Source organism: Oncorhynchus clarkii, chromosome 21, assembly GCF_045791955.1.
Source record: "Oncorhynchus clarkii lewisi isolate Uvic-CL-2024 chromosome 21, UVic_Ocla_1.0, whole genome shotgun sequence".
Taxonomy (NCBI): domain Eukaryota; kingdom Metazoa; phylum Chordata; class Actinopteri; order Salmoniformes; family Salmonidae; genus Oncorhynchus; species Oncorhynchus clarkii.
In genome coordinates this window covers 11,371,958-11,386,842 of record NC_092167.1, presented here as the reverse complement: position 1 = coordinate 11,386,842, position 14,885 = coordinate 11,371,958, and the positions used below count along the sequence as shown (strand labels likewise).

The following is a 14,885-nucleotide window of genomic DNA, read 5'->3' as shown; positions in this document are numbered from 1 at the left end:
CGAGGAACTTAAAACTTACTACCCTCTCCACTACTGTTCCATCGATGTGGATAGGGGAGTGTTCCCTCTGCTGTTTCCTGAAGTCCACAATCTCCTTCGTTTTGTTGAGTGTGAGGTTATTTTCCTGACACCACACTCCGAGGGCCCTCACCAACTCCCTGTAGGCCGTCTCGTCGTTGTTGGTAATCAAGTGTTGTGTTGTTGGTAAGTGTTGTTGGTAATCACTGTTGTGTTGTCCGCAAACTTGATGATTGAGTTGGAGGCGTGGAGGTGATATGGTCCTTGACTAGTCTCTCAAAGCACTTCATGATGACAGAAATGAGTGCTACGGGGCGGTAGTCGTTTAGCTCAGTTACCTTAGCTTTCTTGGGAACAGGAACAATGGTGGCCCTCTTGAAGCATGTGGGAACAGCAGACTGGGATAGGGATTGATTGAATATGTCCGTAAACACACCAGCCAGCTGGTCTGCGCATGCTCTGAGGGCGCGGCTGGGGATGCCGTCTGGGCCTGCAGCCTTGCGAGGGTTAACACGTTTAAATGTTTTACTCACCTCGGCTGCAGTGAAGGAGAGTCCGCATGTTTGGATGAAGATGAAATCATATTCTATATATATTCTAATATTTTTTTTTTTAAACAATATATCCAATTATAAGGTTTCTAAAGAAGATATTATCTATCATGAAGATTCACGGTTGTATGATGACATTGACTGTTGTATTTCTCCCCCGATGCATTGGCTGAATCAAATGCGTCTCAGCCGCCTACTCCTACCTCAGAGTCAGAGTCAACAGCTACTCCTACATGTATTCTCCTATACTGTAAATCTGGTGCCTCACAACTTCCCCATTGATGACTGCATTTAGTACCGACCTCAGCAATTAACTTTAATAATGGGGTCACGACTTAAGCCTATGACTGGGTGTTTACTTGGAAATTATTTAGGGCCTATTGGGCGTTTCCATGGAGCATGTGTGGGGCAACTGGGCCACCTAATGAAAAGAGAGGATAAGGTGATTGTAAACTGCCAGACAGTTACCCAACATTTGCATATGGAGATTTCTAATGTAGGAAACCAGAAAGGAAACTAGGACCATGGTATTGCGAGTGAAGTGAACTGTAAGTGACCACAACATGCAAGTCAAAAACAAAGAGGAGCTTTCAGAGGCAAAACCATAACAGTGATTTCTCACCCCGGCAAAGATTCCCTGAGCAGTCATGGGGATTGAGAGTTGGCTCTTATCTGGAATAATGGTCCCATTCTACCAGGGATCTCTCCCCACAGCATGTTGGCTTGGCTGGAAATCTAAGCTTCAATAACAAAGCATCACTCCCAGCCTCCTGACCCAACATGCAGCTCATTCACCTAAATGGACCAGACAACTTCACTTTCATGGTAGGTCTAATGTTATATTACATATTGAATTCACAAAAACAAATGTACAATCTAAAAGAGAAATGTAAAATAGCCTGAGAGGATATGAAATAATCACGACGCAAAGTCAATTGAATTGGAGGGTAATGAGAGAGAGCCCTCTCCTTGTCCAGGGAAGCATAACTCAGGGTAGGAGAGGGGGGCTAAAAGAGCCAAATTAAATAATTGGCCTTTATTAGAGACGGGGAGAGAGAGCCTGCACATTCAGTCACCCACTTCCATCATGGGCCCTTCAGGCTACATGGGTAATATTCCCTTCAAAATAGGCTTACATTGCTATACAGTTGCACTACTCAATAAACAATGATGAATTGTACCAGCAATGGCAGGGCAACTGAAGAGGCAGGGCAACTGAAGAGGGAGTTGCGCACACAGAAACATTTTCCAGCAGAAAACAATTCGTTTTATAAAGCTGCCCACACAATTGTCTTGGATGGTTCACACCCTTCAAAAAAAAAACAAAGCAGAATCATTGTTCACTGGACATGCCATAACTGAAATAATCTGAATGATGTTATCGTCAAGATTAATTATTTGCTGACTTTTTCGGCTGAAAAATACTGCACCAAACACCTTAGATGTAAATTTGTGCAACTAAGATCTCTTCGGCAAAAAGAGATGGCAGATTTCTTTAGTTGTCTAAAATTAATTCGGACTATTTCGAGGAAGTGTATATTGGCTACGGCATCTCAAGCTGGACAAACAGTACTATTGCCGCTTTTTCTTATAAGAGCGCATGTGAGCACACTCGTTCGGTTAGCCGAGTTTGGCTAGGCGCCTGCCGAAACGAAACATGCTGACTGACGCCTTTAGTACCATTGCTTTTTCCTCCCAAGGCATTTCCTTCTGACGGAGAGCCATCCCACTCTCATTCCAGGGAGGGGGGAAGCTTTATTTGGTCAGCCGTTTGTCTCACCCCAAGAGGGACACCCAAAACGTGGACATGTTTCTAACTGGAACAGCAGTTTTAAGAATTCAAACATGAACGTTCCCTCTCTGGGATAGTAAAATGAAACTAATAAGGAGCATAAAGAAAGGGTAAATGCACTAAAAGCAGGCAAGCTCTTGTTCCTTTAACATAGTAATTCAGTAGGTCGAATGCTTCTGAGACAGGATTTGGCACAAACGTTTCTATGCGAGATTAAAGATCAGCAAAGTTGACAAGATATCATATAACTTCTTTAGCGTTCATCCTCTTTTACCCCTTCACCTTCTCTCAATCAGTCTCATAGCTTGAGGTCACAGTAAATTAAATGATACATACTGGATTAGCAAATTAGTATTACTCCAGTCTCAAATTACATATTTAATAGGGAGAGACAACAGTTTGCATATGATGTAAATACATTAAAAGGGCAACTGCACATTCATATTTTGCCTCGTTTTGAAGATTGCTTATAAAAATGTTTGGGGCCATGACTGAAGCACAACCAGAGTTGTCTTGTGGGTGTGGTTTGATGTGGGTGTGTTATATTCACATATCGTACCCTGGTAGGTACTGTTTTTTGGTGCAGTGTGAACATGCCACGCAGACCCCTCAAAAGAGCCCCTGAAGGGAACCAAACAGACCATCTCCAAAAACAGCACACCTTTTCTCAACACCATCATCTCTTTTGTGGCACCAATGAGAGGGGTTATGGCAGGGGAAACAGTGTTGCAGTAGTTTAGTGTTTGGTACTGGAATAACAAGCAAACCTGACCTGTGGAGGTTTCCCTAAAAAATGGACCTGGACCATGGAATCCAAGCAAACCGAGATGGACTCAGTTTGGTTCGCTTCAGGGGCTCTTTTGGGGGGTCTGCGTGCACACGGAGTAAAAATAAAAATTGGCTGAAAGGGACCAAGTGTGAAAACACCCTTACTTTAACTAGGCAAGTCAGTTAAGGACAAATTCTTATTTACAACGACGGCCTACACCGGCCAAACCCTAACCAGGACGACACTGGGCCAATTGTGCTCCGCCCTATGACACCTACCTAGGAGCTCCCACTCTTTCCATTTACTTTAACCAGGCATACTCACCCACTGAGCACCGACCGACACCGGACGTCCATGGACGTTGAAAAGTAGTTGATAGTCGGTCAGTCCACCCTGACCTTGATGTTAACGTCCACAGATGGACCGGACCAAATCTGAACCTATCATAGACATTTGTTTCACAAGTTTGGCTAGTACAGTGAGTACAGTAAAGTACAGTAGTATATTGTATTGAGCTGTATTGTACTCTACTGTGCTCTGCTATCCAAACATGTGAAACATGAGAAGGAAATTTACTCCCATAATCATGCATTTCCATTTAGGGAGGCACGATACATCAGCGAACATATCGGTAACGGACGATATTAGCTGAAAATGTCGGCATTGGCCCGATGTCTAGTTTAACACCGATGTGCAAAACCGATGTCAAAGCTGATGTGCATACCTATATAATGTACACTACACACTACCGTTCAGAAGTTCACTTAGAAAAGTCCTTGTTTTTGAAAGAAAAGCACATTTGTCCAATAAAATGAATTCAACATTTATCAGAAATACAGTGTAATTGTTAATGTTGTAAATGACTATTATAGCTGGAAACGGCTGATTTTGCAATATCTACATGGGCGTACAGAGGCCCATTATCCGCAACCATCACTCCTGTGTTCCAATGGCACGTTGTGTTTGCTAATCCAAGTTTATCATTTTAAAAGGATAATTGATTAAAACATTTCAAAAGGGTTATGTTAGCACAGCTGAAAACTGTTGTGCTGATTAAAGAAGCAATACAACTGGAGCATGAGCATTTGTGGGTTCGATTACAGACTCAAAATGGCCAGAAACAAAGACCTTTATTTTGAAACAGGTCAGTCTATTCTTGTTCTGAGAAATGAAGGCCATTCCATGCGAGAAATTGCCAAGAAACTGAAGATCTCGTACAACGCTGTGTACTACTCCCTTCACAGAACAGCGCAAACTGGCTCTAACCAGAATAGAAAGAGTGGGAGGCCCCAGTGCTCAACTAAGCAAGAGGACAAGTACATTAGAGTGTCTCGTTTGAGAAACAGACGCCTCACAAGTGAAGAGTCCAGGTCCAGACGTCTCACAGGGAAGAGGTGACTCTGGGATGCTGGCCTTCTCAGACTGGCCCAAAAAAAGATGGGCAAAAGAACAAGACACTGGATAGAAGAACTCTGCCTAGAAGGCCAGCTTCCCGGAGTTGCCTCTTCACTGTTGACGTTGAGACTGGTGTTTTGCGGGTACTATTTAATGAAGCTGCCAGTTGAGGACTTGTGAGGAGTCTGTTTCTCAAACTAGACACTAATATACCAAGTGCGCTATTTTTCAGATGTTGCACTACCGGAGTTACACAGTAATAGCGTCACTGCTATTAGATTCACGACTGACATTTGGACCAGCGATATCAGCCCCATGAGCTTGCTGAGTCTGACACAGCACAGTGGGTTGTTGAGGATTTCGTACTGAGGAAAGTCGTATTGCATGCTCATTAATGTGCTCTATACAAGGCGGTGTCAGAGGAAGGCCCATAAAATTGTCAAGGCCTCCAGCCACCCTAGTCAGACTGTTCTCCCTGCTACCGCACGGAAAGCGGTACCGGAGCGCCAAATCCAGGTCCAAGAGGCTTCTTATCAGCTTCTACGCCCAAGCCATAAGACTCCTGAACAGCTAATCAAATGGCTATCCAGACTATTTGCATTTGCCCCCGCACAAAATGCTGCTGCTGCTACTACTCTCTGTTATCATCTATGCAAAGCCACTTTAACAACTCTACCTACATGTACATAATTACCTCGACACTGGTGCCCCACGCACATAGACTCTGTACCGGTGCCCCCTGTAAATAGCCCCGCTATTGTTATTTACTGCTGCTCTTAATTATTTGTTATTCTTATATCTCACATTTTTTGGGGATTTTCTTAACTGCATTGTTGGTTAAGGGCTTTTAAGTAAGCATTTCACTGTCAGATCCCTGATCTGTACTACACGGAAATTAATGATGCACCTGTTGTATTCGGGCGCATGTGACAAATAAAAATTGATGATGAAATCCTGGTTGAGAATGAAACGACTGAACAAAATAATAACAAAACAGCACAGCAAGTAAGTAAGAGAAATAGGTTTTGATATTTTTTTTTTACTGGTAATGGGGACATCCGTAAATGCTAACAAAATAACTGTGAGTAAAACCTTTATTTAACTAGGCAAGTAAGGTAAGAACAAATTATTATTTACAATCACGGCCTACCCCGGCCAAAACTGGACGACGCTGGGTCAATTGTGCGCTGCCCTATGGGACTCCCAATCACGGCCGGACGTGATACAGCATGGATTCGAACCAGGGACTGTAGTGACGCCTCTTGCACTGAGACGCAGTGCCTTAGACCACTGCATCCATGTGTGTGTGTTAATTATTTAACTGTACTAGAATGCTTAAAAGGCTGCAAAAATGTTTCATATCAGTTTGCTATTGTTTTTTTGGCAAGGAAAATATCAGATATCTTATCGGACAAAAATGTAATCGGTGCATCACTCATTTCCGTGTAGTACAGATCAGGGACCCATGATGTAATTTCGTTACTCGGTGTATATCCACTTCACTTACTATAGATCAATAACCAAGAGAGATTTTTTTCAATGTGCCATGTCATACGTGCAGAATGAGTAGGGTGTCAGCTATCTTTGAATATTCATGGAGCATTTATTTAACAGCGTTTTAGGAGAACGTGATTGCAGAAAAACCTGAAGGAGATTTGACCATAATTCCATTACCAAAGTTTGCATCTGCACAGTTCCTCCACTAAATTCATTTTTGTAAATATTTCTGTAGAAGTTGTTAAAAGTAGTCCTTGGGCATAGTGTTGTATGGTTTGTTAAACTTTGAAATCAATGTTTTTTGTTTGGCATACATTTTAAAAGTAAAGAAACGGAACCAAAGCTCGATTCTGTTACCATGGAATCGCTTTAAAGTACAAGCTACACGCTGTTTATCAGTGCCCAAAATCACTCGCTAGCTAAGTTCCAACTCTGTGTGTGTCAATGACGCTATGTAACAGGTAGTAGCTAGCAGGTACAGTGAGCCACATTCAGCTTATCAAGTCACTGGCAAGGTGTGTGCTTCGGTGCGTCTAGTTTTTTTTTACACCTTTCTCAACATCTATTACCAGAATGTGTCTGTCTGGCAGTGTTTCATAGGGAATCATGTTACAAAACAGGTTACAGGGGGGATACAAGATGCTCACCTATGGGTTTTGGAATATTGATAACACTCTATGGGTTTTGGAATATTGATAACACTGTCAGTCTCAATTCTCATTTTGCCCCAAAAAGTGGCAGACTCAAATGATTGACACCAAACTATCAGCAAGTGGCCACTCCATAAAGGGCTTAGGGCCAAGGGTTATTTTAACATAATGTGTGGTCTTATGTAAACCAGTCTGAGGCGCTGTGTAATGGGCAGGTCTCTCTCACTGTCTGGAGGTTCTGGTTGCTATGATTGGATAGAGCGTGGGCAGCTGATGGAGTGCAATCAGTACAGCTGCTTCTCTCATGTTAGTGGGCATGATGATTGTAATCCATACCCAACCCCCCCAGTAAGTCGTGACAAACTTACAAAACTCAGTTTTGGATGAGACTGACTTAAATGGCCAAAATTATCCTGTTTTGACACTAGAATTGATGTTCCTGACTCCGATACTGATGTCACATATCTGGTTTTAAACAGCCTAAGTTGGTTCTAAGGGGCAGTTTACATTTAAATAATAGCAAGAGAACATGGTCTTTTTCTAATATTAAAATCAGGACCTAATGAAATCAACTGAAGCATACCTTTTGAAAGTAGAGCGCCATGGACACAATGGAAAAACAAGTACAATTGTAATGCGTGTCTTTGTCTTTGCTAAAACGGGTAGTGGGAATTAACACCACACAGCCCATCTACTCACAATGACTCACTGAACCAGTAAAGTACCACTTTATGGTGAAGAGCAAAGAGTTTTCCATTTCTGTTATATCACTCAGTGGCTGGCAGATTCACCCAAAGCAAGTTTTAAAACCACAGTCTCTACAGAAAAAGTTATCTATGCAGCCTTGTAAAGTACTGTCTGCCAGTAAGGCTACACAGACAATTCTACTGTGGGTAAGGCATTGAAACTTTCATTCCAGAGCAGTTCAGTGCTCAGTATGAGGTGTCAGTTCAGTAACTGACACTGGCATCTCTGTGACCTGTATGACCAGCCCTCCCCCTGGATTCCTTCAAACCTCTTCCAGATGTGCTCTGCCACACACAACCAGTTAAAAGTTTGGACACACCTCCTCATTCAAGGGTGTTCTTTATTTTTGTACTATTTTCTACACTGCAGAATAATAGTGAAGACATCAAACCTATGGGGGGGGGGGGGGGGGGGGGAATAAAACAGTGTTGGGCAAATCAATATATATTTTTTATATTTGAGATTCTTCAAAGTAGCCATCCTTTGCCTTGACAGCTTTGTACACTCTAGGCATTCTGTCAACCAGCTTCATCTGGAATTCTTTTCAACAGTCTTGAAGGAGTTCCCACATATGCTGAGCACTTTTTGGCTGCTTTTCCTTCACTCTGCGGTCCAACTCATCCCAAACCATCTCAATTGAGATGTATTGTTTTGTGTTTGGTATACATTTTAAAGTGAAACATCTGATTTTCAGCGTAATTCCATTACCATGGAGTTTTCCCTAATATAATCTAACTTACTCACGGATAACAACCAATCCACTACACATTGTGTGCCAACCCCTCTGAACAACCAGCGGGTTCTTCTTTTTCAAAGCTTCCATGTCATCAGACAAAACAAAGGTCTACCACTAGAAAAAAAGACGTTTAAATCTCCTAGTAAGGTCTTATTATTGAATGTGTGCATTGTAAGCGAGAGCTAACCCATTTGGCTCAGGTTTGCCTTTGAAATCATTAGGTAGACATTATTTTGGTTTATTTACATAGTTTGACATCAACCAGATGTAGAGATATGGAGGGGGAGGTGCGACTCTTACGAAAAGAAAAACACACCGCCTGGCCCATTGACGAGCCTCTCTCTCCCTCACACACACACACTAATAGCTACGTAGCTATAGAGTTCCAGCTGTGCCACAGATGTGTCCTTCAGAACTAAACTGACCTATGCACTTGTCTCCCCTTCAGCTGGTAAGCTGTTGTTTAACAGGGGGCTCAAAGTAGGGTAGAGAATTGAAATACCCCATATGGCACAATGTTTCAGTCATACAAATTATGAATGTCCTAACAGTAGTACTGGATGTTGGTTTGGACATACAGCACCTAAATACACAACATCAGGCGCTTTCAGTCTTCAGTGCCAGGATGTAAAGCAAAACAAAAACATACAACTACACTAAACGTGCACCAATTCCTGAACAGCATCCAACTATTGCAAACCCCTTGGCTTGTTTGAATGCTTCTTTTCCTTAGATGTCTAATGGTCCTTTTGTCATGTCTGGAGTGAGATCAAGTTGCAGTTGTAATAGTAGGCTGGGACTTCACCCCTGTGGTCGTGGTGGCCGCGGCTCTGTAGACATGGCACACAAACAGCTCTTTGTCCTGCTCAGAGTCACATGGAAAGCGAGGGATAGAGAACACAAGGTACAGCCGTCTTACGCATGTCCCGACTAAATTACAGCCAAAAACACACACTTGGGGGGAGCAACTACACAACGTCACAGGCAGGGCAGAGTACAGGGAGAAAATGCTGCGTTGGACATCTTACTACATGTCTGACTGGCCTTATTGTTCTCTTAGTTGTGGTGACTTGTAGGCCTCAAAGACCCCTTCCAAACAGACTGGTGTTATTATTCAACACATTGCAATTCTGAACAGAGCAATAACAAATACACATCATTCCAACTAATAGCCACGCTGAAGAAACTGAATGTCAGTTTAATTATGCATTTCCTATGTATGTCCTGGGGCTAGTCATCATTAGCTGTAGTTATGATGCGCATATGTTTGACTATCTGCCACTGTAGACAGAATATGGATTTTGAAGCAGGCGCTGAAAGCTTGGCATGGCTGAACACAAATAAGACAGAGACAATCATCTCTGAAGTTAGGCTAGGCTATATAGTGAACAAGGCTGCTGGCCAAAGCATCCCTGCACTCAGGATGACCTTCGCCTTGTCCTGTTAGGAAGTCCTTCCTGTCACATGCTTGAGAAATGTCTTCCTTTCAGTCACACTGTCATTTTCCCAGCTACTACTCAGGGCTCTACGCTGACCTTTTTACAAGGAGCACACCAAGAAATGTAGGGGCACAATGAAAAATATTTGAGTTTTTAAAGCTTGAATCCTTAATTTCTCAAATAAAATGGTGGTGAATAAATGGTCGCACTGTTGAGCCCTGCTACTACTGGTATGTGACGCAAGCCAAAGATCTTGTCAAAGAGGTTTAGTGTGAACAGAAAGCACATTATTCCAGTCAGGAATTTAGGCTACTGTATATGCAAATGTGTATAAGAATTCAACAACAAATGGAATGAAAGAAACAAAGTTTTCACATTAAAATGTCAAGTACAAGGATCAGGTATACTCCAGCAATGCCCCAAACTGCTTCACAACATTCTGAGTTTGACCAAGAGCCCAGGAGCTGTCCCACCACTCAGAATACACCACCACAGGAGTAGTCCTCCTGAAGTATGGATGGAGTGTAGGGAAAGGGAAATGTGTAGGGAAAGTAGGTCTGAATGGTGGAGAACGGCATCAGGACAAAATCTGGTAGACTGGGTGCAGCTGAAGGAAGGGTTTTTTAAGCTAGATGCTAGACATCTATTACGTCACATAGCTGGGTCTGTCAAATAACTCAGTTGAAAACTGGATGAAGGAGCTGTATGCTAAAATACTTTGCTCTCCACAACAAACTAGGACCAACCCACACTATATCAATGAACTTCACCTCTGCTGGAACTGATTCAACTCTGCCTGAGGGAGAAACAACTGATAGGACACACTGCCTAAGGAAAATAAATGTTAAAAAAAAAACATACCTGCACATAATGCTGAAATGAAAAACCTTTGCGTCAAAAGGACAGACACACAGTTGATTGTCTCCTTGCTATTAGGTTGGAGGGCACATTTGTCAACATAAAGCTGTCACTATAGCTCTTGGAAGTCTGGTCTTATGGCTGGACCTGGCTTGGACAACAACTTTCAGCTGGACTTGTGGTGAAGAATATGTTGTCTTGCAGCACTGATACAGATTTCAAACGATTATCCTTGCCTGATAATGTTGCAGTCATTGGATACACTACTGTATAATACATGTGACTGCATGCTATCCTTAGGACATTTGACCAAAAAATAATACATATATAATCTAAAATACAGTAATTGGTCTGAGCGCAGCAGACTGAGCCAAAGTCTTTGTCTGAGAGTAAATCCTTTGTTATGCTTTCAGTCCCCCCACCCCACCCAATACACAGAGAGATAGCCAAGAGCCAGGACACAGACAATATCTCAGGAAGGAGCACTCTTTCCTGGACAACTTAAGACTACAGAGTAATACCAATAAAACTATGAGCCCTTAAATGTAAGGACACAATGAATGAATTTGACATGGGCTCTAGATAAACAATTCTTACTCGCCAAATGCAAATGACGTTGTTGAACTAACTTGTCCTTGTCTCCCACAATTGCAAGAATTAAGCCCCCCCTTTATGAATAGGTCTACAGTTAATGAAATTACCTGAACTGAAGGTAACGTTGACCTACCTACCGGAGGTGTGCATACCATATGCAGTGGTGGAAAAAAGTGCCCCAATTGTCATACTTGAGTAAAAGTAAAGATATATAGAAAATGACTCAACTAAAAGTGAAAGTCACCCAGTATAATCCTACTTGAGTAAGTCTAAAAGTATTTGGTTTTAAATATACTTAACAAGAGTACATGTAATTGCTAAAATATATACTTAAGTATCAAAAGTGAAAGTATAAATAATTTCATATTCCTTATTTTAAGCAAAACAGAGAGCAACCTTTTATTTACAGATACCCAGAAGCCAGAAGCACACTCAGACATCACTCAGACGAATGAAGCATGAGTTTAGTGAGTCTGCCACATCAGACGCAGTAGAGATGACCGGGAATGTTCTCTTGATAATTGTGTGAATTAGACCATTTTACTGTCCTGCTAAGCATTCAACATGTAACGAGTACTTTTGGGTGTCAGGGAAAATGTAATTAGTAAATAGTACATTATTTTCTTTAGGAATATAACGTTAGTGAAGTAAAAGTTATCCAAAATATAAATAGTTAAGTACAGATACTCCCCCAAAAACTTCTTAAGTATTTTTTCTTAAGTACTTTACACCACTGACCATTATGTAAAAACTTCAGTGGTATGCAACACTTTTTAATATTAGTGATGTTATTGCTCATTGCTACACTGTAACCATAATCACGAGTTGTGGTAAAGGTGAAAATGTATCAAACTGTTGCCCATTCATTGTTTTCATCAGCTTGCTAAAGCTTTTGCCGTCTCATCAACTGATTAACGTACTGACAGCTGTGCACAGCAGTATCGTAATTCAATGAGAAAATAACTTTCCAAGAAAGTTGGTCTCAAATCTTCGCCATTGTTTTTCAATTGAATAGAAAAACGACTGTTTTTGGCCATATATAATCCAATGGCGCAGACTAAATTTAACCCATACAAACCACACAATTGACGGTCAAAGTACAACAAAACTGGTCCGTTATAACTGAAATACAAATTTTCACGGAAAAAAAAAAACTTTTTAAAAAACTTACCCAATTCAAAAAGAATAACTTCACAGGCGTCAACTTCTTGAAGGGCGACCTTAACGCTATTCCAAAAGTTCACTTTCCAGTGCTCTCTCGAGCCGTACGCAACACCTTTTGATAAAGCTTCATGGCGAATTCCCAACTTCCACAAGTTTGCCGTATATCCCACTGCGCATGCGCCAACCAAGGCGCAATCCAATTTCAACCCTGTGTAGGCAAAATTACTTTTGGATTAAAAAATAATATTGAACCTTTATTTAACTAGGCAAGTCAGTAAAGAACAAATTCTTATTTACAATGACGACCTAGGAACAGTGGGTTAACTGCCTTGCCCAGGGGCAGACTATTGGTTTTCATTTTGATGGGAATAAAATAACTCATGGAAAACTGACCATTATTCATGAGGTGTAAATTATCTTATTCATGTGATTTTATTAATATTAATCACATTGAATACCATATCATACTGGTATTAATATTATTTTGTTGCTCCACAAAACTGTCTAGAAAACTGTTAGTTATCAGATTATGTCTGTCAGGTTTTTAAACAAAAACTGTACAATATGAGTGTTGCTCCTCATCTCCCTCTTTGAGCAGCTATGATGTAGGACATAATTTCCTCCTTTTAGGTTCTGATAATGATGGTCTCTACGCAACATAATTTAGCTTGGTGAGCATTCTGCTGTAGGCTTCAGTAATCAGTACAATGAGTTGAGTTGGGAAATTATGGAAATTGGGTGCACTCTGAAAATAACAGTGGTCAACAGGCAAATTGACACAGGATTAAATACTAGTTTTATCAAAGGAGAAGATACTACTTGGAAGATACTACTGGGCTTCCGAGTGGCGCAGCGGTTTTAGGCACTGCATCTCAGTGCTAGAGGCGTCACTACAGACCCTGGTTTGATCCCGGGCTGTATCACAACCGGTAGTGATCGGGAGTCCCATAGGGCGGCGCACAATTGGCCCAGCGTCGTCCAGGTTAGGGGAGGGTTTAGCCGGGGTAGGTTGTCATTGTAAATAATAATTTGTTCTTAACTGACTTGCCTAGTTAAATCATTATAAAATACAAACGAATAAACCAACAGCCAATTGAGCATACCTTTGCTTAGCGTACTAAACTCCACGGTGAAAGGCATTCCTGACGACTCTACCAACAGAGTGGATCAGAGACCAGGCTTTGTGGGATCTAGCACCAACTACATCGATTCGCCCAAGGTCAATACTTCAAAACATTTAAATTGTGAAACACCTACCGTGTACCTACGCTTGTCCTCTGTAGTTGCGTGCCTTTGTTTGCTGAAATCCAAATACAACCACCGAGTGAGTGTTTGCTCATTGCTGTTGCTCTAAAATGGCAACTACGTTATGTGCCAATTGAATCTCAACAAGGAAACTGTTGGTGATTGTATTTGTTTAACGTTTATTGAAAAGGTATGGGTTTCAGCAAAAGCACGCAACTGCAGAGGACAAACATAGGTACACAGTAGGCATTTAGCAATTTACATTTTTTGACGTATCGATGTAGTCAAAGCTGAATTCCACAATGCCTGGACTCTGCTCTACTCCGTTGGTGGAGTAACCAGAAACTCCCTTCCCCACGGAGTGGAGTATAGTCCACTAACCTTTGCTGGGCATGAAATCAATTCTGACTGCCACTGCTGGAGTAAAGCTAAATGGCTCTCTCTAGTGGTTGTAACAGTCACAGTGCATAATTGATACGGTCAATATATCCAACATAGCCAGCAGCACTGCAAAAACAACACATTTCTGAAACAATAAATTCCTTGTGGCTATCACCTTGGCAACTGGGTGGATCCAGCAATTAATTTACTGTCGACTCGGTCGTTCACTTACTACATACACATCCTCATGGGAGATTCCATTAAGTCTGGAGGAATGTGAACATATTTTTGTTTATATCTCTTCCTAAAAATCACCACTTGAATGAACTTTCATTTTCCGGAGGAGGTTACAGTCACGGGTTAAATAGATAAAGGATAGAATTATAATAACAAAAGTAGGTACTGTAATTAAATCAGCTGCTGATATTCACTGGCATTAGGCTTACATCAAATCAATTATATTGGACACATACACATATTTAGCAGATGCTATTGCGGTGTAGCGAAATGCTTGTAATTGTTGTTGTTTCAGATATGCATGGATTCTCTGTTTGCATCGTTTTGCACAAACCAGTGGATGCTCTGGAACAGGTAAGTGTTTGTTCGGGGTAGAGCATGCACATCCAGTAGCTATCTGAGAACGGCTGATAATGGAGCTATGATTGACAGAGCAGACAAAAGAACCAGCAGGTGGAGCTGGAGCAGGTCTTACAGCTTAGGGATAGACCTGTAAGGAAATTAGTCACCTGGTCTCAACTAAGATATGATGAATATGCTATAACTACCTACAGTAATAACGGGCAGTTGATAATGGGACACATATGAATGTACTTGCTCTTTACAGGACTACATGGAATTACTATAAGTATGTCATTACAATTTTTTCTATCTCAATGATTGAACCACATTCAGCATGTCCTTATTATCTCTGAGAGCATTTGATTTTTTTAAATTTTTATTTTATTTCACCTTTATATAACCAGGTAGGCCAGTTGAGAACAAGTTCTCATTTACAACTGTGACCTGGCCAAGATAAAGCAAAGCAGTGC

General features: G+C 41.4%; 1 protein-coding gene across 3 annotated transcripts in view; it reads right to left on the bottom strand.

Moving 5' to 3' along the window:
- Positions 1-13,560, bottom strand: part of LOC139378526 (liprin-beta-1-like) — a 33,063-nt gene extending 19,503 nt beyond the window's left edge. For 2 of the 3 annotated variants that reach the window (XM_071120775.1, XM_071120777.1), the window contains exon 1: positions 12,218-12,369. The gene's annotated coding sequence lies outside the window, so the exon portion shown is untranslated. Of the gene's footprint in view, positions 1-12,217; positions 12,370-13,467 lie in introns of those variants that run through there. The other variant, XM_071120776.1, reaches the window with a different exon arrangement.
- Positions 13,561-14,885: the final 1,325 nt, after the last annotated feature.